Raw genomic sequence first — 23,320 nt, 5'->3', positions numbered from 1 at the left:
AGGTCTGCGTCCCAGCTTCAACACTTTACCGCGAAATCCGTACCAAAGAAAACGGTGTCAATTAACAAAGTTCCATTTATTTTATTTTTGAACGTGTGTTGGAAGGGGGGCAACGGGGTGAAGGGGGTATGTAACTGCAGAGGATAGTCAACATTAAGTGGGTAAAGAAACGGGGGCAGGTTCAGCTTATCTTTAAACAAACTTAATAGTCACAGGTTACCCTGCTCACTGAGGAACTTAGCTTTCAAAGCCTCCCAGATGCACAGCGCGTCCCGCTGTGCTCTTCTAATCGCACGGCTGTCTGGCTGGGTGTAATCAGCAGCCAGGCTATTTGCCTCAACCTCCCACCCCACCATAAAGGTCTCCCCCTTGCGCTCACAGAGATTGTGGAGCACACAACAAGCTGCAATAACAATGGGGATATTGGTTTCGCTGAGATCAGAGCGAGTCAGTAAGCTTCTCCATTTCCCCTTGAGACGTCCAAAAGCACACTCCACCACCATTCTGCACTTGCTCAGACGGAGGTGAAATTAACCATCCCCCCTTCTTCCTCCCACCAACTCCTGGTGAATACAGATCCAACCCGCTTGGATCTAAAAACAAGGAAAAATCAATTAGATTCTTAAAAAGAAGGCTTTTAATTAAAGAAAAAAGGTAAAAATCATCTCTGTAAAATCAGGATGGAAAATAACTTTACAGGGTAATCAAACTTAAAGAGCTCAGAGGACCTCCCTCTAGCCTCAGGTTCAAAGTATAGCAAACAAAGATAAACACTCTAGTAAAAGGTACATTTACAAGTTGAGAAAACAAAGGAAAACTAACACGCCTTGCCTGGCTATTTACTTACAAGTTTGAAATAGGAGAGACTTGTTTAGAAAGATGTGGAGAACCTGGATTGATGTCTGGTCCCTCTCAGTCCCAAGAGCGAACCGAACTCCCAAACAAAGAGCACAAACAAAAGCCTTCCCACCCATCCCCCCCAAGATTTGAAAGTATCTTGTCCCCTTATTGGTCCTTTGGGTCAGGTGCCAGCCAGGTTACCTGAGCTTCTTAACCCTTTACAGGGAAAAGGATTTTGGAGTCTCTGGCCAGGAGGGATTTTATAGTACTGTACACAGGACAGCTGTTACCCTTCCCTTTATAGTTATGACAATGAGCCAGGGCATTAGCGGGTAGGCAGGGTCCCCGAGGATCACTATAGGCATCTCCACATCCCCAACAGTTATTTTGTGGTCTGGGAAGTAAATACCTTCCTGCAGCCGTCTAAACAGACCAGAGTTCCTGAAAACACGAGTGTCATGAACCTTGCCCGGCCATCCGACGTTGATGTTTGTAAAACGTCCCCTATGGTCCACCAGTGCTTGCAGCACCATTGAAAAGTAGCCCTTTCTGTTAATGTACTGGCTGGCCTGGTGGTCCGGTCCCAGGATAGGGATGTGAGTTCCATCTATAGCCCCACCGCCGTTTGGGAATCCCATCGCGGCGAAGCCATCTATGATGACCTGCACGTTTCCCAGGGTCACTACCTTTGACAGCAGTAGCTCAACGATTGCATTGGCTACTTGCATCACAGCAACCCCCACAGTAGATTTGCCCACGCCAAAGTGGTTCGCGACTGACCGGTAGCTGTCTGGCGTTGCAAGCTTCCAGAGGGCTATGGCCACTCACTTCTGGACAGTCAGGGCTGCTCGCATCCGGGTGTCCTTGCGCTTCAAGGCAGGGGACAGCAACTCACAAAGTTCCAGGAAAGTTCCCTTACGCATCCTAAAGTTTCGCAGCCACTATGATTCATCCCAGACCTGCAGCACAATGCGGTTCCACCAGTCCATGCTTGTTTCCCGGGCCCAGAATCGCCGTTCCACAGCATCAACATGACCCATTGCCACCATGATGTTCACGGCGCGGGGTCCCGTGCTTTGTGAGAGGTCTGTGCCCCTCTCAGACTTAATGTCCTCACCGCGCTGCCGTAGCCTCATCGCCCAATTTCTCTGCATCTGCCTCTGAAAAAGGTGGATGATAAGGTGCGAGGTGTTGACAACGGCCATAACTGCAGCGATGGTCGCAGCGGGCTCCATGCTCCCTGTCCTGTGGCGTCTGCGCTGTCACTCATCAGAAAAGTGTGCGAAGTGATTTCCTGCCGGCGCTCTCAGGGAGGGAGGGCGGGAGTGACGGTTGAATGATGACAGTTACCCAATACCACCCTCGACACATTTTTTGCCCCAGCAGGCATTGGGTGCTCGATCCAGAATTCCAATGGGCAGCGGGGACTGTGGGATAGCTGCCCTCAGTGGTGAAAGAACAGGTTAAGGACTATTTAACGCATTGGTTAGAAGTAACGGAAGAGGAGAAGGACCTAGGGGTTCTGGTAGACCGGAGGATGACTATGAGTCGACAATGTGACGTGGCGGTGAAAAAAGCCAATGCGGTCTTGGGATGCATTAGGCGAGGTATATCTAGTAGGGATAAGGAGGTGCTGCTTCCGTTATATAAGGCGCTGGTGAGACCTCATTTGGAGTACTGTGTGCAGTTCTGGTCTCCCATGTTTAAAAAAGATGAACTCAAATTGGAACGGGTGCAGAGAAGGGCCACTAGGATGATCAGAGGAATGGAAAACCTGTCGTATGAAAGGAGACTAGAGGAGCTCGGGTTGTTTAGTCTGACAAAACGAAGGCTGAGGGGGGATATGATTGCTCTCTTTAAATATATCAGAGGGATAAATACCAGGGAGGGAGAGGAATTATTCCAGCTTAGTACTAATGTGGACACGAGAACGAATGGATATAAACTGGCAGTGGGGAAGTTTAGGCTTGAAATTAGACGAAGGTTTCTGACCGTCAGAGGGGTGAAATATTGGAACGGCCTTCTGAGGGAAACGGTGGGGGCGAGGGACCTGTCTGGTTTTAAGATTAAATTAGATAAGTTTATGGAGGGAATGGTTTAATGGTAAAACATATTAGCTGAGGAATATGGAGCAATAGCAGGTAAATAGTATAATGGCTAACAAGGGTCAGGCTGGAGACTCTTGCCTACATGCTCGGGGTCTTACTGATCGCCATATTTGGGGTCGGGAAGGCATTTTCCTCCAGGGTAGATTGGCTGAGGCCCTGGAGGTTTTTCGCCTTCCTCCGCAGCATGGGGCAGGGATCGCTAGCAGGAGGGTTCTCTGCCAATTGAAGTCACCAAGACACAGGATTTGGGGACTTCATCAGCAGAGTCAAGGGAAGGGTAGGGACGGTTTTGTGGCCTGCAGCATGCAGGGGGTCAGACCAGATGATCATAATGGTCCCTTCTGACTTTAAAGTCTATGAGTCTATTTAGAAAAGCTGGACATGCACAAGTCCATGGGTCCAGATCTAATACATCCGAAGGTGCTAAGGGAGTTGTCTGATGTGATTGCACAGCCATTAGCCATTATCTTTGAAAATTCGTGGCAATTGGGGGAGGTCACGGATGATTGGAAAAGGGCAAAAATAGTTCCCATTCTTTAAAAAGGGAAGAAAGAGAACCGGAGGAACTACAGACTGGTCAGCCTCACTTCAGTCCCCCAAAAAGTCATGGAGCAGGTCCTCAGGGAATCCATTTTGAAGCTTTTGGAGGAGAAGGATGTGATCAGGAACAGTCAACATGGATTCACCAAGGGTAAGTCATGCCTGACCAACCTGATTGCTTTCTCTGATGAGATAACTGGCTCTGTGGATATGGGGAAAGCGGTGGATGTGATATATCTTGACTTTAGCAAAGCTTTTGATACAATCCCCCACAGTATTCTTGCCAGCAAGTTAAAGCAGTAAGGATTGGATGAATGGACTATAAGATGGATAGAAAGCTGGCTAGATTGTCGAGCTCAATGGGTAGTGATCAATGGCTCGATGTCTAGTTGGCAGCTGGTATCAAGTGGAGTGCCCAGGGGGTCAGTCCTGGGGCCAGTTTTGTTCAACATCTTTATTAATGATCTGGATGATGGGATGAATTGCACCCTCAGCAAGTTTGCAGATGACACTAAGCTAGGGGGAGAGGTAGATGTGCTGGAGGGTAGGGATAGGGTCTAGAGTGACCTAGACAAATTGGAGGATTGGGCCAAAAGAAATCTGATGAGGTTCAACAAAGACAAGTTTAGAGTCCTTCACTTAAGAAGGAAGAATCCCATGCACTGCTACAGGCTGGGGACCAACTGGCTAAGCAGCAGTTCTGCAAAAAAGTACCTGGGGATTACAGTGGAGGAGACGCTGGATATGTGTCAGCAGTGTGTCCTCGTTGCCAAGAAGGCCAATGGCATATTGGGCTGCATTAGTAGGAGCATTGCCAGCAGATCGAGGGAAGTGATTATTCCCCTCTTCGGCACTGGTGAGGCCACACGTGTGTCCAGTTTTGGTCATCCCCACTACAGAAGGGATGTGGACAAAATTGGAAAGAGTCCAGCGGAGGGCAAGAAAAATGATTAAGGGGCTGGGGCACATGACTTACCCCCAGAGAGGCTGAGGGAACTGGGGTTATTTAGTATGCAGAAGAGAAGAGTGGAGTGAGTGGGGATTTGATAGCAGCCTTCAAACCCCCCCCCCCCCCCGAGCACAGCAAGGTTCAGCGCTGTAAAGTGCCAGTGTAGACAGTGCACCAGCGCTCCTCGTGGAGGTGGTTTTTTTAGCGTGCTGGGAGAGCTCTCTCCCAGCACTCTGCCGCGACTACACAGTGTAGACTAGCCCTAACATGTTCTGAGTAAATATTACAGTAATGCACACCTGTTTTTGTTAGTAAAGTCAGAAACTGACAGTATACACCTGGGGGTTGGCAAGTGCCTGTTAAATGGCTTCATTACCACTTGAACTGCTCTTTCACAGTTTCAATGTTGTGGCATCTGGCAGGCTGGAGGCTTTTTCGCTTTTAAGTTACTAGAGATCCCGTTCAGAGTAAGACTCACCAGGCTGCAGCAGCCAGCTGTGGGAGCCTGCAGGAAGGGTCAGAACAGGGACAGGAAGAGTGGGAAGGTGCCCCAAATTTTCGTGCCCTCCGCTGCTGCCTATGCCTAAGGACAGTCCTGCTTTCTGTTTCAGAGCCTTTAGGTTGCCCTGGCTTCATATTTTTGCTGTTACCTTTCCCAAGGAATCCATATTCCTAAAGTGGTTGTACTTTGCTATAGCATTCAGTACCATTTTGGACTTCCAGTAACATGGGATTTCCCCAACCTCCCACCCTTTGTAATTGCAAATGTATTAAAAAAAAAATCTTTATTTCTGTAAGTAACGCCCCCATCCTGCAAACCCTGAAGTGCACACATTACACATCTGTTACTTCATTTGTTCCATACTTAAATGTTGACTTTTCAACTGAATTGTTTATACTTCTAATTGCATATTTTAATTTCAATCCACCTTTTAGGTGTGCTGCATATTTTGTTCTGCTGCACTTTGGGGAGGTATTTGCATCTAAATGTCTGCAGCCCCCTGTTTGTGTGGGTGTTATGGGAAAACCAGCTAAAGCATTTTAAATTAAAGGAATTAAGAGGTCTTTCCCCCTTCAATTTCCCTTAGTTGCCTCCTTTTACTAATAAGGGCTTGTCTACACGGTGTGATGCTAAAGGTGTGACATTAATGCACACAAGTTACACTGCCATAGACCCATGTATGGGTGCTCTCGTTCAGAAGCACAGTTTTGACAACGGTAGTCAGGTCAACCACAGAAGATTGCAGGAGTTGGGTCCCCCCCAAGACAATTAGTCATCATGTCTTTCACCAGACTTGAATGTTTTTAAAGTCTTGTATAGCCCAGATGTAAATTACATTTATTTTATTTGTAGTCCAGAGAGGAGGAGGGAAGCAGTGGAGTACTTATCTTAACTGGTAGGGCCTGTGCATGCAGAGGGTGTTGGCCTAGCTACACAGTGATGCTCTCTATAAGCAATGTATCTAAAGTGGTGGCATTCATGTCCCATTAGAACTGACCAATTGAGCTACATTTTTGGTGCTTTAAACTGTAAAGATTCCCCTTTAATCTCAGCCTCTACCTGCTCACTACCCACACATAATATACCTTCCCTTCTACTAAGTATGCACTCCTAGGAATATTTAATTTTACAAACACGACACTGTCTCTTACACGTTTCTTACACTGTGAATCCAGGATTGCAGTAGTCTGAAATAAGAGCGTCCACACAGGGAGCTATTCCTCTAGAGCTATATTGCTTTAAAGTCACACGCTACCTTATTCTGGAATCATGTCCCAAAGAGAGAAATCCCCAATAAAGGAAAGAATGCAGTTCTGAGAGACTGGGAAGTAGGGTCTATTTCAACCACAAGTTGTGAGTTAAATGCAGGGATTGTTGGGTGAAATTCTCTGTGCTGCAGGAAGCTGGACTATATTCTCATAATGGTCCCTTCTGTGATTGAATTTACTGGTTGCCTGTTTTTGCCTGGCAGCGCTGGTGCTCTGCTGGTTCTCCTGGGCAGCGCAATTAACATATCACTGGACTTCTGTGTCTGAATTCTGCACTCCTTGACAACTGTGCATGTCCAGGCGCTCCATGGACTAAATTAAACAATGGGATTGTAAGGAGTCAGACTCACCCCTGCAGCGCCTCCTGCTGGTTACATCTGGGAATTAGCTCAATCCAGCCCAGAGCACCCTCTGCAGGCTGGTGATCCATCTTGTCCTCTACTGGCTCCCGTGTCCCTCCCAGGACCCCAGTGCCCCTTGTTCTGGGTGCTGCCCCCTGGCAGTAGCCACACACACACTAGGTCTCCCCTCCCAGGGGAACCCCCACCCACTAACCCCACCTCACCTCAGAATAAGGCTACTGCCAGTCACCATCTAGCCCCACACCCAGGGGCAGACTGTAGTATCAGCCACTCATCACTGGCAGGGTTGGGTTTGGACCTGCTGCCTTGGCCTACACCTGGGTTGCCCTCTGCAACCCCCAGTACCCCTTAGCCTAATACTAGGCCACAGCCTGGGGCTTTCCAGGCTGGAGCACCCCAGCCTTTCCCCAGCCCTGCTTCACTCAGGTACCCTGTCTCTGTTCCCTGCAGCCAGGCCCTTCTCTCTCTCTGAGTGCAGAGAGAAACTGCTGAGCTTCTGGCTCCCAGCCTCTTTATACAGACCAGCTGAGGCCTGATTAGGGCGTGGCCCAACTGTGGCTACTTCCCCAATCAGCCTAGGTAGCTTTTCCCACAGCCCCAGCCCTCTGCAGGGCTGGCTTTAACACTTCCCAGGCAGGAGCGGGTGTCCACCCCGCTACAGGGATAAAGACATAATATACAGTAGTGAATAAATAGGTAATTCAGCCATATGGTCTCTCCCTACCAAAAATGTCCAGACTGTGTGTAAATGTGGTGGTGTAGCTGTGTTGATCCCAGGTGTCAAGGCTCCTTCCCCACTCTGAACTTTAGGGTACAGATGTGGGGGCCTGCATGAAAACTTCTAAGCTTAGCTACCAGCTTAGATCTGGTCCGCTGCCACCGCTCCCAATGTGCTAATTCCCTTCCCGGAGTAGCCTTGAGAGACTCTTCACCAATTCTCTGGTGAATACAGATCCAAACCCCTTGGATCTTAAAACAAGGAGAAATCAATCAGGTTCTTAAAAAGAAGGCTTTTAATTAAAGAAAAAGGTAAAAATCATTTCTGTAAAATCAGGATGGAAAATAACTTTACAGGGTAATCAAACTTAAAGAGCCCAGAGGACCCCCCTCTAGCCTTAGGTTCAAAGTTACAGCAAACAGAGGTAAACACCCTAGTAAAAGGTACATTTACAAGTTGAGAAAACAAAGATAAAACTAACACGCCTTGCCTAGCTGTTTACTTACAAGTTTGAAATATGAGAGATTTGTTCAGAAAGATTTGGAGAGCCTGGATTGATGTCTGGTCCCTCTTAGTCCCAAGAGCGAACTCCCCCCAAAACAAAGAGCACAAACAAAAGCCTTCCCCCCACCAAGATTTGAAAGTATCTTGTCCCCTTATTGGTCCTTTGGGTCAGGTGTCAGCCAGGTTACCTGAGCTTCTTCACCCTTTACAGGGAAAAGGATTTTGGAGTCTCTGGCCAGGAGGGATTTTATAGTATTGTACACAGGAGGGCTGTTACCCTTCCCTTTATAGTTATGACACACACCCCAAATCACAGATAGTGTTGGACAGCTGGTTCCACACTGGCTGTGATTTCTTCCTGGAGCTCTAGGAGAAAACAGAATTAATAAGACACATGCACCTTTAGACATACTACTGATTATATAAAAATTAACAATATGTCCTACATTCCATGAACAATTTTTAACCAGTTGATTCTGGGAAACTTTCCCGGGAGAGTGCATCAGCCACTTTGTTAGAAGCTTGTGAAATGTGTTGATTTCAAAATCAAAATCTTGGAGAGTTAAACTCCACCGAAGAAGTTTTTTGTTATTCCCCTTGGCGGTATGAAGCCACGTTAGCGCAGCATGGTCTGTTTGTAGTTGGAAACGCCGTCCCCAAACATATGGGCGTAGCTTTTCCAGCACGTACACAATGGCGTAGCATTCCTTTTCGCTGATTGACCAGTGGCTTTCCCTCTCAGACAGTTTCTTGCTGAGAAACACGACAGGATGGAATTCTTGATCCGGTCCTTCCTGCATTAAAACTGCTCCCACACCCTGCTCGGACACATCTGTGGTTACTAGGAAGGGTTTGTCAAAATCTGGAGCCCTTAGCACAGGGTCAGACATGAGAGTTGCCTTAAGCTGGTTAAAGGCCTATTGACACTCATTAGTCCACTGAACTGCATTTGGCTGTTTTTTTCTGGTTAGGTCTGTCAGCGGGGCGCCGAATTGGCTGTAGTGTGGTACAAATCGCCTATAATATCGGGCCAAGCCTAAGAAGGATTGGACCTGTTTTTTTTACTTTGGAACCGGCCACTTTTGGATAGCATTCACTTTGGCCTGTAGGGGATTTATAGTTCCTTGACCCACCTGATGCCCCAGGTAAGTCACTCTGTTTTGGCCTATTTGACACTTTTTCGCCTTAACAGTTAGTCCTGCCTGCCTGATGCGCTTGAAGACTTTTTTCAGGTGCTCCAGGTGTTCTGTCCATGAATCAGAAAAAATAGCCACATCATCGAGGTAGGCAACTGCAGATTTTCCCAATCCTGCTAGGAGACCATCTACAAGTCTTTGGAAGGTGGCAGGTGCATTTCGCAGCCCGAAAGGGAGTACATTGAATTCATACACCCCTGCCCGGGTGACGAAGGCTGACCTTTCCTTGGCGGGTTCATCTAGTGGCACTTGCCAGTACCCCTTGGTTAAGTCTAAGGTAGAGATGAATTGGGCATGTGCCAATTTCTCCAATAGCTCATCTGTGCGTGGCATTGGATAGTTGTCAGGATGAGTTACAGCATTTAGCTTACGGTAGTCCACGCAAAAGCCTATTTCCCCATCTGGTTTGGGAACTAGAACCACTGGAGATGCCCATGCACTATTAGAGGGGCGGATTATACCCATCTGTAGCATGTCCTGGATCTCCCTTTGTATAGCAGTTTGGGCATGAGGTGACTCCAGTAGGGTGGGGTTTTAATTGGGTGAGCATTACCTGTGTCAATGGAGTGGTATGCCCGTTCGGTCCATCCTGGGGTGGCTGAGAACATTGGCGCAAAGCTAGTGCACAGCTCCTTGATCTGCTGTCGCTGCAGACGTCCAAGGGTCGTGGAGAGGTTCACCTCTTCCACGCCACTGTCACTTTTTCCTTCGTAGTAGACACCTTCAGGCCACTCCGCGTCATTTGTTTTCTGGGCTGTAAACTGGAAAACCTTTAATTCTCTGGAAGGGATTAAGAGAATTAACATGGTATATCTTAGGCTTTATATTGGAGGTGGGGGATGCTATGAGATAGTTAACAGCTCCTAGGCGCTCTTGGACCGTGAATGGTCCTTCCCACGAAGCTTCCATTTTATGGGCCTGGAGTGTCTTTAAGACCATGACTTGGTCTCCTACTTTGAAGGACCGTTCTCTGGAATGTTTATCATACCAGGCCTTTTGCTCTTCCTGAGCATCCTTTAGATTTTCTTTAGCAAGGGCTAAAGAGTGTTGAAGGGTGCTTTGTAGGTTGCTTACAAAGTCTAGAATGTTAGTTCCGGGAGAAGGCGTAAACCTCTCCCATTGCTGCTTCACCAACTGTAATGGCCCCTTAACCTCGCGGCCATACACAAGTTCAAATGGTGAAAACCCTAAACTGGGATGTGGTACAGCCCTGTAGGCAAAAAGCAACTGCTGCAACACTAGGTCCCAATCATTGGAGTGTTCATTTACAAATTTATGTATCATGGCCCCCAAAGTTCCATTTAACCTTTCCACCAGGCCATTGGTTTGATGGTGGTAAGGGGTGGCAACCAAGTGATTCACCCCATGAGCTTCCCACAGGTTTTCCATGGTCCCTGCCAGGAAATTAGTTCCCGAATCTGTAAGGATGTCGGAGGGCCAACCTACCCTGGCAAAAATGTCTGCTAATGCCTGGCACACACTTTTAGCCCTGGTGTTGCTTAGAGCTACTGCTTCCGGCCATCGGGTAGCAAAATCCATGAAAGTCAGTATGTACTGCTTTCCTCTGGGTGTCTTCTTTGGGAAAGGACCCAGAATATCCACAGCTACTCGCTGAAATGGGACCTCAATTATGGGTAGTGGCTGGAGAGGGTCTTGGGGCTTTCCCACTCATTGGCACACCTCACAAGACCGGACATAATTAGCAACGTCCTTGCCCATTCCCTCCCAGTGGAAGGACTTCCCCAACCGGTCTTTGGTTCTGTTCACCCCAGAATGGCCACTGGGATGATCATGGGCTAAACTCAAGAGCTTTACCCGATACTTAGTGGGAACTACCAACTGTCTTTGAGGATGCCAGTCTTCCTGGTGTCTACCAGAAAGAGTCTCCTTGTATAAAAGTCCTTGTTCTACAACAAACCGGGATCGGTTAGAAGAGCTGAGAGGTGGTGGGGTGCTCCGTGCCACCGGCCAAGCTTTCTGAAGGCTGTCATCTGCTTCCTGCTCGGCCTGGAACTGTTCCCTTGATGCTGGAGACATCAGTTCCTCCTTGGACTGTGGACTGGGGCTTGGTCCCTCTGGAAGCAATGCAGGTGCTGGGGCTGTTTTCGTTGACTGTGAACCGCTATCCGCTGGTGCACTATGTTGTATTTTAGGCTCTGGCTGAGCCTCTTGGGTAGGTGGTGCCCTCTGGTGTTGGAGTTATAGATGGGTTTGCAAACGCTGTACTCGGTGCTGGCAATGGTTCTGGCGCTGGTTGTGTTGCCAGTTCTGGTTCTGGGACTGGCTTTGGCTGGGTCTCTGGGATTGGATCCACTACGGCTGTTGCAGTCGTTGGCAGGGGATCCGGTTCCACCACGTTTGGCTGGGTCTCTGGTAACACAGACGGGGCCCTGGTGGACGGCTCAGGAACAGGGATGGGGGTGAAAACTTGCTTAGCCTGGCTGCGGGTGACTATTCCCACCCTCTTGGCTAGCTTCACATGGATGGCCAAGTCTTCCCCCAGCAGCATGGGGATGGGATAATTGTCATAGACTGCAAAAGTCCACATTCCTGACCAGCCCTTGTACTGGACATGTAACTTGGCTGTAGGCAAGGTTACAGAGTGTGACATGAAGGGTTGAATTGTCACCGGATCCTCTGGGTTGATGAGTTTGGGGTCCACTAGGGATTGGTGGATAGTCGACACTTATGCCCCAGTGTCCCTCCACCCGATAACCTTCTTTCCGCCCACTCTCAAGATTTCCCTTCGCTCCGAGGGTATGAGAGAGGCATCTGGGCCTGGGGATCTTTGATGTGATTGTGGTGTAATGAACTGTAATCGGTTGGGGTTCTTGGGGCAGTGGGCCTTTATATGTCCCAGTTCATTACATTTAAAACATCGCCCTGCTAAGGTATTACCGGGGCGATGTTGCTTGGTGGAGACTGGTGTGGTGGGGTGAGAAGGCGTCTGGGGTTTCCCTTGGGATGTAGGTGGAGCCTTGGGTTGTCCCTGGTGGTAAGGTTTTGTTTCGGGTTGTCCCTTCTGATATTCGCTCCAACTGCTACTAGTTTTTTTCTTTTCTGCCACCTCCACCCATTTAGCTCCAATCTCCCCCGCCTCGGTTACAGTTTTGGGCTTCCCATCTAGGATGTACCTTCCTATTTCCTCAGGAACACCCTCTAAAACTGCTCCATTTGCATTAGGAAGGGCAACTCTTCCGTAGATTTAACATTTGCTCCTGATATCCAGGCATCCCAATTTTTCCCAATGTGGTAGGCATGTCGGGTAAATGATATGTCTGGTTTCCACCTTAGGGCTCTGAACCGCTGACAGGCATGCTCGGGTGTTAGCCCCATTCTGATTCTGGCCTTGTTTTTAAAAAGTTCATAACTGTTTATGTGTTCGTTAGGCATTTCAGCCGCCACCTCTGCTAAGGGTCCACTGAGCTGCGGCCTCAGCTCTACCATGTATTGGTCTGTAGTGATGCTGTACCCCAGGCAGGCCCTTTCAAAATTTTCTAAGAAGGCCTCAGTATCATTGCCTGCCTTGTAGGAGGGGAATTTTCTGGGATGGGAAGCGGTACCTGGAGAGGGGTTGCTAGGGTTGGATGGATTATTCTGCCTAGCCCGTGCTAATTCCAGTTCATGTTTCCTCTCTCTTTCTCTCTCCTCCATCTCTTTTTCTCTCTGCTCCATAGCTCTCTTGTGGGCAGCTTCTTCCCTGGCTTTTTCTGCATTAATTTCTAATTGTTTTAGTTCCATTCGTCTCTTATGTTCATTTTCTTTCTCTGTTGCTTCCAGTCTAGCCAGTTCTAGTTTGTTTGCTGCTTCACTGGTAGTCATTTTCCTGCTTTCTTGTGCTGGGTCACACCCCTCTGCAGTTCACTGAAACTGGGATGCACTCAGCTCAGGGCTGGCTTAGTTAACAGAGACTTTCTAACTAGCTATCCCCGAGAGGTAGAAAGAAAAAAAAAAACAATTCAGCTTGTAAATTCCTTTTGCCAGCTGTTTGCTCACTGCTTGAACCCTTCTCTTAACAAAGACCCTTGTTAAAAAAACTTAACACCTCTGCATTCAGGCAAGGAGAGATAAGATATGCATCTACCTTCAGCTCTGATTTCTAAGCAGCTAGAAAGGAGAAAAAAAATCTTACTGGCTTTTGGTTTAAAATGATCCCACCGCTTTGCCACCATATCAAGGCTCCTTCCCCACTCTGAACTTTAGGGCACAGATGTGGGGGCCTGCATGAAAACTTCTAAGCTTAACTACTAGCTTAGATCTGGTCCGCTGCCACCACTCCCAATGTGCTAATTCCCTTCCCTGGGTAGCCTTGAGAGAGACTTCACCAATTCCCTGGTGAATACAGATCCAAACCCCTTGGATCTTAAAACAAGGAGAAATCAATCAGGTTCTTAAAAAGAAGGCTTTTAATTAAAGAAAAAGGTAAAAATCATTTCTGTAAAATCAGGATGGAAAATAACTTTACAGGGTAATCAAACTTAAAGAGCCCAGAGGACCCCCCTCTAGCCTTAGGTTCAAAGTTACAGCAAACAGAGGTAAACACCCTAGTAAAAGGTACATTTACAAGTTGAGAAAACAAAGATAAAACTAACACGCCTTGCCTGGCTGTTTACTCTCAAGTTTGAAATATGAGAGACTTGTTCAGAAAGATTTGGAGAGCCTGGATTGATGTCTGGTCCCTCTTAGTCCCAAGAGCGAACTCCCCCCAAAACAAAGAGCACAAACAAAAGCCTTCCCCCCCCAAGATTTGAAAGTATCTTGTCCCCTTATTGGTCCTTTGGGTCAGGTGTCAACCAGGTTACCTGAGCTTCTTAACCCTTTACAGGGAAAAGGATTTTGGAGTCTCTGGCCAGGAGGGATTTTATAGTATTGTACACAGGAGGGTTGTTACCCTTCCCTTTATAGTTATGACACCAGGATATAAAGGACACCAGGTGGGTTAGGTCATATCTTTTAATGGGCCAACAGAAGTTGGTGGAATGTACAACCTTGTCTCTTTTGGTAACAGAATTTGGCCCAATAAAAGGAATTACCTCACCCGCCTTGTCTCTCTGCAAGGCGAAAGACAAGCTGCTAGAAGACTGAAAGGAGTGGGCAGGATGAGAGGGAGCGAGAGAGCTGGTGAAATTGGCTACAGCAAATCTATGGGGAGACTTAAAAAACAAGGAGGGAACTTGGAACTTAATCTGGAAAGAGAGGGGCAGTTCTGAGGGTGCAGAAGATCCGTGTGTGCTTCTTGGGCATGTGAGCAGGCAGGTAGGGTGGTTCCACACGTGTTGCTGTCTTGAGGGGTGGGGCTAAGGGAGGTCACAGAGGAGTTGCTGGAAATCAAGGTGAGGGGAGATGAGAACCTATAAGGAGGAGGATTTCAGCCGAGGGGCTGTCAAGGCAGTGGGGCCCTTGGGTGAGGTCGCAGAGAGAGCGAGAGGCAGTTCCATAGGAACTATGAAGAGAGGAGAGTTCAGGGCCCAAGAGGAATCTAAAGTCACAGAGTGGGGAGGTCTCAGATGTGCAGAGTGTCAGGAGTCACTCTATTCATTCCTCCCAAGCCTCTGCTTGTCAGCAGCACTGGCTAGTTGGAGCTGGATATTGAGAGTTGATGAGCACCCAGAACTTCCACCAAAGTCTTGAGAGCCGCAAGTGCTCAGCCGCCCTGAGAAGCAGGCCTTGGTGCCTCATTTCACTCTTTACCCTTATTACTTCCCCTTCCTCCCCCCAGGCCAGAGATCGTAATGTTCTGGGTGACACCGATGGAGCAGGAAGCTATGCCAAGACTGCCAAGTGCCTGAACATCACAGTCCTGGTACTGAGATTCTTGACAGTGGTTCTGATCATCGTCCTCGTGGCAACAGGAGTTGTGGCTGTCTCACATGCAGTTCAACAGGAGAACCAAAACAGGAACAACTAGGGCATTAACTACGGCAACTAAATCACCCTGCAGGATTCTCCCCAGCTGGATGACTTCTCCCCAAGCTTCCCTTACTCCGCTCTGCTTGCCTTTGTCCTGCTGCGTAAATTGTCAAGGGCTGGAGTGCTCAGTTGCTGAGTGGATGAAGGGGCAGCGCTCTCCTGATGTTCCAGTTGTTCTGTAACTGGAACCCAGCAATTCTCTTTGCGATGTGGAGCTCTACACTCCACCACCCCCTTACAGCCACCATCCTTCTACTGAGACTGGCTGGCTGATCCTCTTTCCAAAGTGCCACCAGCCAAGTCCTATCTTAATAGGATGGAGGGGTCACTATAGAGATGGGGGGAGGAGGAGTTTCTAACATTGCTCTGTTTCCCCCACCCCAAAGCCCTCCGAGATCCTGCAGTTGTTAGGGAGGATCAACATTGTTCTTGTGATTATTCAGAATTTTCTCTTTAGAGAATTATTTTTGTAGAGCTATTCTTGGCAGAAATGTGCAGGGACTATTTTCAAATAAAAGTTTTTTTCCTCTTCTAAATGGTTTATTCTTTCAACTTTTCAAAAGAAGCAGCTGAGTTCCTCCCAGAACTGAAAGGTTCTGATCCCCAAACTCTCCATCCCAGGGTCAACAATCCATTTTTAATCTGGTAGCACCTGGCTCTTGGGAACACCAGTGCTCCTATTAATGCTGATCTTGGGAGCAGCATGGATGTGGGGAACATGGAAGAGGAAACCAATAGAGTCCTGCAGGGGACTTAGTGCATATGGCCTGCTTGGTGCCAGCCCCACAGCTTTCCTCCTGGAGACCTTAAACTCCAGAGGAGCAAGCAAACTTTCTAGTCTTCTCATGGGCCCCATGTCTGTTGTCAAATCCCATGAGAGAGAGAGAGCCAAATACCAGAGGTAGAGCCCCACTGACACACAGGAACATACAGACCTCAGAAGTCTGTGTGCGCCTGCAGAAAATCCCCAGGTCCCCAAGAGAAATTTTACACAGAGGATCGTGGGAGGCTTTTTTTCTTTTCCCAGGGGAGCCGAAGGACAGCGCTTTTGCCTCATGAAAGAGGGATCCTCACCATGCTGGTTGGAGATGCTGGGAGTTTGCTTTAGGTGAGAATAACTACTCAAGACAGGGGTTCAGCCTGTTTAGTTTAGACTCTAGACTTCAGAGGCCTGTAATACTTCTGTTTTACATGTAACCAGTCGGTTTCCATCATCCTTACTCACTACCCACTTGAACCTCTGATCTTTAATAAATCTGGTCTTATTTTCACTCCCCACATATTTCAGCACTGTGGTATTAAGCAGAGGAGATCCTGAGTTGAAATAATTCAGGCTGGCGTGTTTTGTCCCCTGGGAACGGCAACCCTCATAATTCTGTGTGTGTGAAGTGAAGGGCCTGGGCACTGCAGGGAGCGCTCTGAGGATGCGGAGGTTGCTGTGCGCCTATCGGTAGCCTGCACATAGAGCGTGAGGTCTGCGGCAGCCTGGCAGGTCGTGTTTGTGTTGCCAGCGGCTGGTGGTATCTGGGAGCTGATGCACAGACAAGACTTCCTCATGCTAAGGACAGGTCGTGGTGAGGTGCCTCACAACTAGGGTGACCATATTTCTCAATGGAAAAACAGGATACCACATGGAGCTAGCCCTCAGCCCCCTTCCCCCTCCCCATGCAGGGCTTGCCTGAGCTCTGTCCCCCCTCCCAACTTGGGGCTGGGGTCGCTGCTTGTCCAAGCTCTGCCTGCCCCCCATGAGAGGCTGGGGTCCTGCCTGCCCCGTGCACGCGAGGCTGGGGCAGGCATTGTTGCTTGCTCGAGCCCTGCCTCCTCCCTCCCCTGCACAGGGCTGGCATCGCCACTCACCCCCCCACACCCCACCCCAGCACGTTCATCCGCTCTCTACTTTCTTGACAAAAATGGGCATTTGATCAGTTGGCAAGAGCAAACAGGACAAATATCTACTTTTGCTAAAAACATCGGGATTGCTGGAGTAGGGCTTAAAAAAGGACTGTCCTGGCACAAATAGGACATATGGTCACCCCACTCACAATGCTGGGTATCCCTGGGGGGCATCACAGTCCCAATCCCTCTCCTTTACCCTCTGACTTCTCTCTCTCTCCTGTAGCTCCACAGGACTCAGCCCGTTGACTGTAACAATTTAGATGGAACATAGGGTCCCTAAGGTGTTAACACGGCCCCAATTGTCTTAACTCAACACAAGGTTTGTGGTTTGGCATACAGAGACCACAGCCGGCTTGGCACCATGGCTGCACAATTAAACATTCTTTTAACGCTTTATTGACGATGCAGCAGAAGGACAAACAGTTAAAATGTAAAGCATTAAATAAGGCTTTCATCCTAACAACATCCCTTGTTCCCTTTAGCAGGAGAGAGTCTTTAGGACCCCCCTACCCTCTCCTCAGCCCTCATCTGACATTCACTTAGAACAGTGGTAACAGCTGTCCTGTGTGGGGGGAAAGCGAGAGAATTAGCTGAGATGGGCTGGAGTCGGATCCTGTTTGCTTCACGACAAAACAAGACCCACACAAGGGGAAAGAGAAGAACAGCAACGATAGAAAATGCAGCTCCTGTCGCTGGTGTTGATATTTCACTTGCAACCTCACTGCTGGAAAAACACAACACGTGGTCTCAGCAGCCTCTCTGAGACTTGGCAAACTTGTACCTTATCCAGCTGTTCAGGGTACTTCATTTAGTGGCCTCTTTCTGGTCCCAGGCTTACAGCAGTGTTGTCAATAGGCCGTCCTGGCCAGCTAAGCCAGACTTCCATTAGACAGAAGGAAAAAGGAGAGGGATTGGCACGAGAAGACATATGGTAGGGAAGGAAAAGGACACGTGGGAGGAAGGGGGAAAGACAAAGTCTCACACCCAGGTGGGGTTTGGGATTTAGCCAGAGCCCATGGAGGTGATGGTGTCAGCTGGGTCCCTTCTCTCTGGCCTGCTCTGGTCAGAACGTCTCTCAGAATAAGGATGAGAATGGAACAAGGGAGTCAGGCTAGGAACCAGGAAATGGTGGGGGTGGCAGCCATCTTGATGAACCCTGCGCCTTCCCCTTTGTTCAATCAGCAAGTGTGCTCGCTTCACCTCTACTCAATGCCCCCCTCCTTAGTCTCATTGGGAGGACCCCAAAGGGGTGTGATTGGTGGGATCACCCATCACCTCGTTATTCTGTCCACCAGTTCAGTCGGATGTCTGACCTGCCAATATTGGGGCATTGATTTCCAGTTCCACACTCCTCTTGTTTACCAGGTGTGATCTTAGCACTGTCCTTGAATTACATCTCTAGGCCTTTTCCTTTGAACTAGTTCGGTCTGGCTGTCTCCCTTCGGCACCTTTTCCCACCAACATTTATTACTATAGGCTTACTGTGACATTTAATGAACTTTAACTCACTTTTCACAGTGGAGCTCACAAGTGGGGTCAGTTTGTAGGCCCAATTATTACACTGGTGGTGACAAAAAGGAAACTCTCTGGAGTGTGGGAGCGCTGCAGGAGCAGCTGTGGCCGAAGGCAGCCAGTGGGTTGGTGTGCTGGAGGGTGAACTTGGGTTGAGTGAGTTGTAACGATGCGGTTCTGGCGGGACCCAACTGAGAGTGCCAATTCAGAACTAATTGCTTAAAACAGGGCAGTTACAATCCAAGGCTGGGGTTTTTCCACCTCTAAGGCAAACCAAACCAGCCAGACTAAGAGGACTTTGGTCTCACCCCACTGGCTAACCACAAGTCTTACAAGCAACTCCCATAGCCACTCCAGTTTCCCAGTATCACCACCAATGCCACTTGTTATGGGGACAAATGGTTATGAAAACCAATACCCCAATAAAAAAAAAGGTTCTCCTGATCCCATAGGACCAAGCCCCAGACCCAGATCAATATACAAATCAGATCTTACCCACAAATCACGCTGTTGCCAATCCTTTAGAATTTAAAATCTAAAGGTTTATTCATGAAAGGAAAAAGATATAGATGAAAGTTAGAATTGGTTAAATGGAATCAATTACATACAATAATGGCAAAGTTCTTGGTTCAGGCTTGCAGCAGAGATAGAATGAACTGCAGGTTCAAATCAAGTCTCTGGCATGCATCCCCAGCTGGGATGGGTCATCAGTCCTTTGTGTAGAGCTTCTGTTTATAGCAAAGTCCCTCCAAAGGTAAGAAGCAGGATTGAAGACAAGATGGAGATGAGGCATCAGCCTTATATAGTCTTTTCCAGGTGTAAGAACACCTCTTTGTTCTTACTGTGGAAAATTACAGCAAAATGGAGTCTGGAGTCACATGGGCAAGTTCCTGCATACTTTGCTGAGTTACAAGGCATATTTGCCTTCTCTCCATGGGTCAATTTTATAGCTGATGGTCCTTAATGGGCCATCAAGCAGGCTAGGCAGAGCTAACACCAACTTGTCTGGGACGTCACCCAGAAGCATAGCATAAGTTTGAAATACAGACAGTATAGAGCCAATATTCACAACTTCAACTACAAAATTGATACACACATATAGACAGCATAATTATAAACAGCAAACCCTAACCTTGTCTAAGACACCTCATTTGACCCCCTTTATACAAGATTTGGTGCCACTACAGGACCTTGGTTGCAACCATGTTCTATATGGTCCCAGATTATATCAATAACGTCATGTGAGTGTAGAAGCAATGAGCATGGCTCAGAACTATGGCCCTCCCTTCCTAATGTATTTCATAAGGAAATATAAGGGGGAAGGAAGGAAGAACATTTGGAGTGACAAAGCTCTGCAGAGGGCGGGAAGCAGTGACCCAGCTGTGACTACATTCCTCCTGTCAGCCAACGGTTCATGAAAAATGAAACAAATTCTCAGACCAAAACTTCCTTCAGCTGGAATTAAGGGTGAGAGCATGTCACTCTTGGGAGCATGTCAACATCCTGGAAGAATAGCTCAGTTCTCAAAGTGAAGAGCCAGGCATTCCGAGTTAAGGTTAAACTGAACATCGCCCGATATTTGAATAGATGGTTTGTGCAGCACCTGTTCCCAGAAAGCTAAATAGGAATTCTCACCCCCCAGCCAAAGCAGGGGAGGGGAGCTTGGATGCTGAATAGAATTTTATGTCTGGCCCTCCTCTATAACGGGTCAAACCAAATCCCTAGATCCAACATTCTTCAGTTCTTGGGGTTCTGAAATAAGAGCTGATTCTTGTTACAAGCTCATGCCTCTCTAGATAGATTAAAAATTTTATTAAAGCTAATTTTTAAAAAATTATATAATATATAGGTTGAGAAAAGAGTGTCTGTACATCTGGGTATAGTGCTTAAATTATCCACAAATACAAAGTTTGTTTTTAAAGTCATAACATACATATAGTGCATAATCAGCAATAACCCAAATTCAAGTGAATGAATTTAAGAATACAGTTTAGATATCTAGCATCCATACATTCAGGTACGTTACTCATAAAAAACGTTATACAGAGATTTGGTGGTGGAAAGCAAAATATATCAGTGAGTGAAGATTGTCCCTCAGGCCTGGTCTACACTACGAGTTTAGGTCGAATTTAGCAGCGTTAATTCGAATTAAGCCTGGACACGTTCACACGACGAAGCCCTTTTATTCGACTTAAAGGGCCCTTTAAACCGGTTTTTTTACTCCACCTCCGACGAGGGGATTAGCGCTAAAATCAGCTTTTGTGGGTCGGAATTGGGGTAGTGTGGACGGAATTCAACGTTATTGGCCTCTGGGAGCTATCCCACAGTGCTTCATTGTGACCGCTCTGGACAGCACTCTCAACTCAGATGCACTGACCAGGTAGACAGGAAAAGCCCCGCGAACGTTTGAATTTCATTTCCTGTTTGCCCAGCGAGGAGAGCGCAGGTGACCACGCAGGGCTCATCAGCACAGGTAACCATGATGGAGTCCCAGGATCGCAAAAGAGCTCCAGCATGGACCGAACGGGAGGTACGGGATCTGCTCGCCATATGGGGAGATGAATCAGTGCTAGCTGAACTCCGTAGCAGTAAACGAAATGGCAAAATATTAGAAAAGGTCTCAAAGGCCATGAAGGACAGAGGCCATAACAGGGATGCACAGCAGTGCCGCGTGAAAATTAAGGAGCTAAGGCAAGCCTACCACAAAGCCAGAGAGGCAAAGGGAAGGTCCGGGGCAGAGCCGCAAACATATCGCTTCTACGTGGAGCTGCATGCGATCCTAGGGGGTGCAGCCACCACTACCCCAACCATGTGCTATGACTCCGTCAATGGAGAAACACGCAACAGGGAAGCGGGTTCGGGGTATGAGGAAGATGAGGATGAAGATAATGTAGATAGCTCACAGCAGCAAGGAAGCGGAGAAACCGGTTTCCCCAACAGCCAGGATATGTTTATCACCCTGGACCTGGAACCAGTAACCCCTGAACTCACCCAAGGCATGCTCCCAGACCCTGAGGGCACACAGGGGACCTCTGGTGAGTGTACCTTTGTAAATATTACACATGGTTTAAAAGCAAGCGTGTTTAATGATTAATGATTAATTTGCCCTGGCAATTGCGGCCAGTATAGCTACTGAAAAAGTCTGTTAACGTGTATGGGGATGGAGCGGAAATCCTCCAGGGACATCTCCAGAAAGCTCTCCTTCATGTACTCCCAAAGCCTTTGCAAAAGGTTCTGGGGAGGGCTGCCTTATCCCGTCTGCCATGGTAGGACACTTTACCACGCCAGGCCAGTAGCACATAGTCTGGAATCATTGCATAACAAAGCATGGCAGTGTATGGTCCCGGTGTTTGCTGGCATGCAGACAACATCCATTCCTTATCTCTCTATGTTATCCTCAGGAGAGTGATATCATTCACGGTCACCTGGTTGAAATGGGGTGATTTTATTAAGGGGACATTCAGAGGTGCCCATTCCTGCTCGGCTGAACAGAAATGTTCCCCGCTGTTAGCCACGCGGTAGGGGGGAGGGGTGAAGTGATCATCCCAGAGAATTGGGTGTGTGTGTGGGGGGTAGTTGGGTTTGTGCTGCATGTTAACCCGGAAACCGCAGCCCCTCCTTTTACATTGCAAACCCATTTTAAATGGCCAACCCAAGGGGTGCTTGGTATGGGAAATGAGGGCGCTACTGTTTGAAACCATTCCCACATGTTAAGAAGGTTAAAAAAGCCAAAAGACTGTGGCTTACCATGGCTGCCTGCAAGCCGAAATCTGTTGCCTGGGACTGTGTGAGTGATCTCTCACACCAAACCGGCAGGCCCTCAATATAAGAGGAAAAATGTGACCTTGTAACAAAAGCACATGTGCTGTGTAATGTGAACAGCAAAATTTAACGTGAAAGAGTGTACCCATAGTTCTCTAAAATGTGTCTTTTTTAACCACCTCTCCCTTCTCCTCCACCAGCTGCAAATGTTTCTCCTTCACAGAGGCTAGTGAAGATTAGAAAGAGAAAACGGCGAACTCGGGATGATATGTTCTCGGAGCTCCAGATGTCCTCCCACGCTGACAGAGCACAGCAGAATGCATGGAGGCAGTCAATGTCAGACTACAGAAAAGCACAATATGAACGAGAGGAGAGGTGGCGGGCTGAATCGCGGGATGAACAGAGCAAGTGGCGGGCTGAAGATGATAGGTGGCATCAGCTTGCAGACAGAAGGCAAGAGTCGATGCTCCGGCTGCTGGAGCATCAAACTGATATACTCCAGCGTATGGTTGAGCTGCAGGAAAGGCAGCAGGAGCAGAGACCGCCGCTACAGCCCCTGTGTAACCAACAGCCCTCCTCCCCAAGTTCCTTAGCCTCCTCACCCAGACGCCCAAGAACATGGTGGGGGGGCCTCCAGCCACCCAGTCACTCCACCCCAGATGATTGCCCGAGCATCAGAAGGCTGGCCTTCAATAAGAGTTAAAGTTTTAAACTGCAGTGTGTCCTTTTCCTTCCCTCCTCCCCCACCCATCCCGGGCTACCTTGGCAATTATCCCCCTAATTGTGTGATGAATTAATAAAGAATGCATGAATGTGAAGTAACAATGACTTTATTGCCTCTGCAAGCGGTTCACTCTACTTCCCTGTAAACCAACCGAAGGGGAGAGGGGAGGGTGGGGTGGTTGGTTTACAGGGAAGTAGAGTGAACCGGGTGGGGGCGGGGGCGGAGGGTTCATCAAGGGGAAACAAACAGAAGTTTCACACCGTAGCCTGGCCAGTCACAAAACTCGTTTTCAAAGCTTCTCTGATGCGCACCGCGCCCTGCTGTGCTCTTCTAACCGCCCTGGTGTCTGGCTGCGCATAATCAGCGGCCAGGCGATTTGCCTCAACCTCCCACCCCGCCATAAATGTCTCCCCCTTACTCTCACAGATATTGTGGAGCGCACAGCAAGCAGCAATAACAATGGGGATATTCTTTTTGCTGAGGTCTGAGCGAGTCAGTAAGCTGCGCCAGCGCGTTTTTAAATGTCCAA

The sequence above is a fragment of the Chrysemys picta genome, chromosome 4 (genome assembly GCF_011386835.1).
Source record: "Chrysemys picta bellii isolate R12L10 chromosome 4, ASM1138683v2, whole genome shotgun sequence".
NCBI lineage: Eukaryota > Metazoa > Chordata > Testudines > Emydidae > Chrysemys > Chrysemys picta.
The sequence above is the reverse complement of the archived record's forward strand: the minus strand, read 5'-3'. Positions refer to the sequence as shown.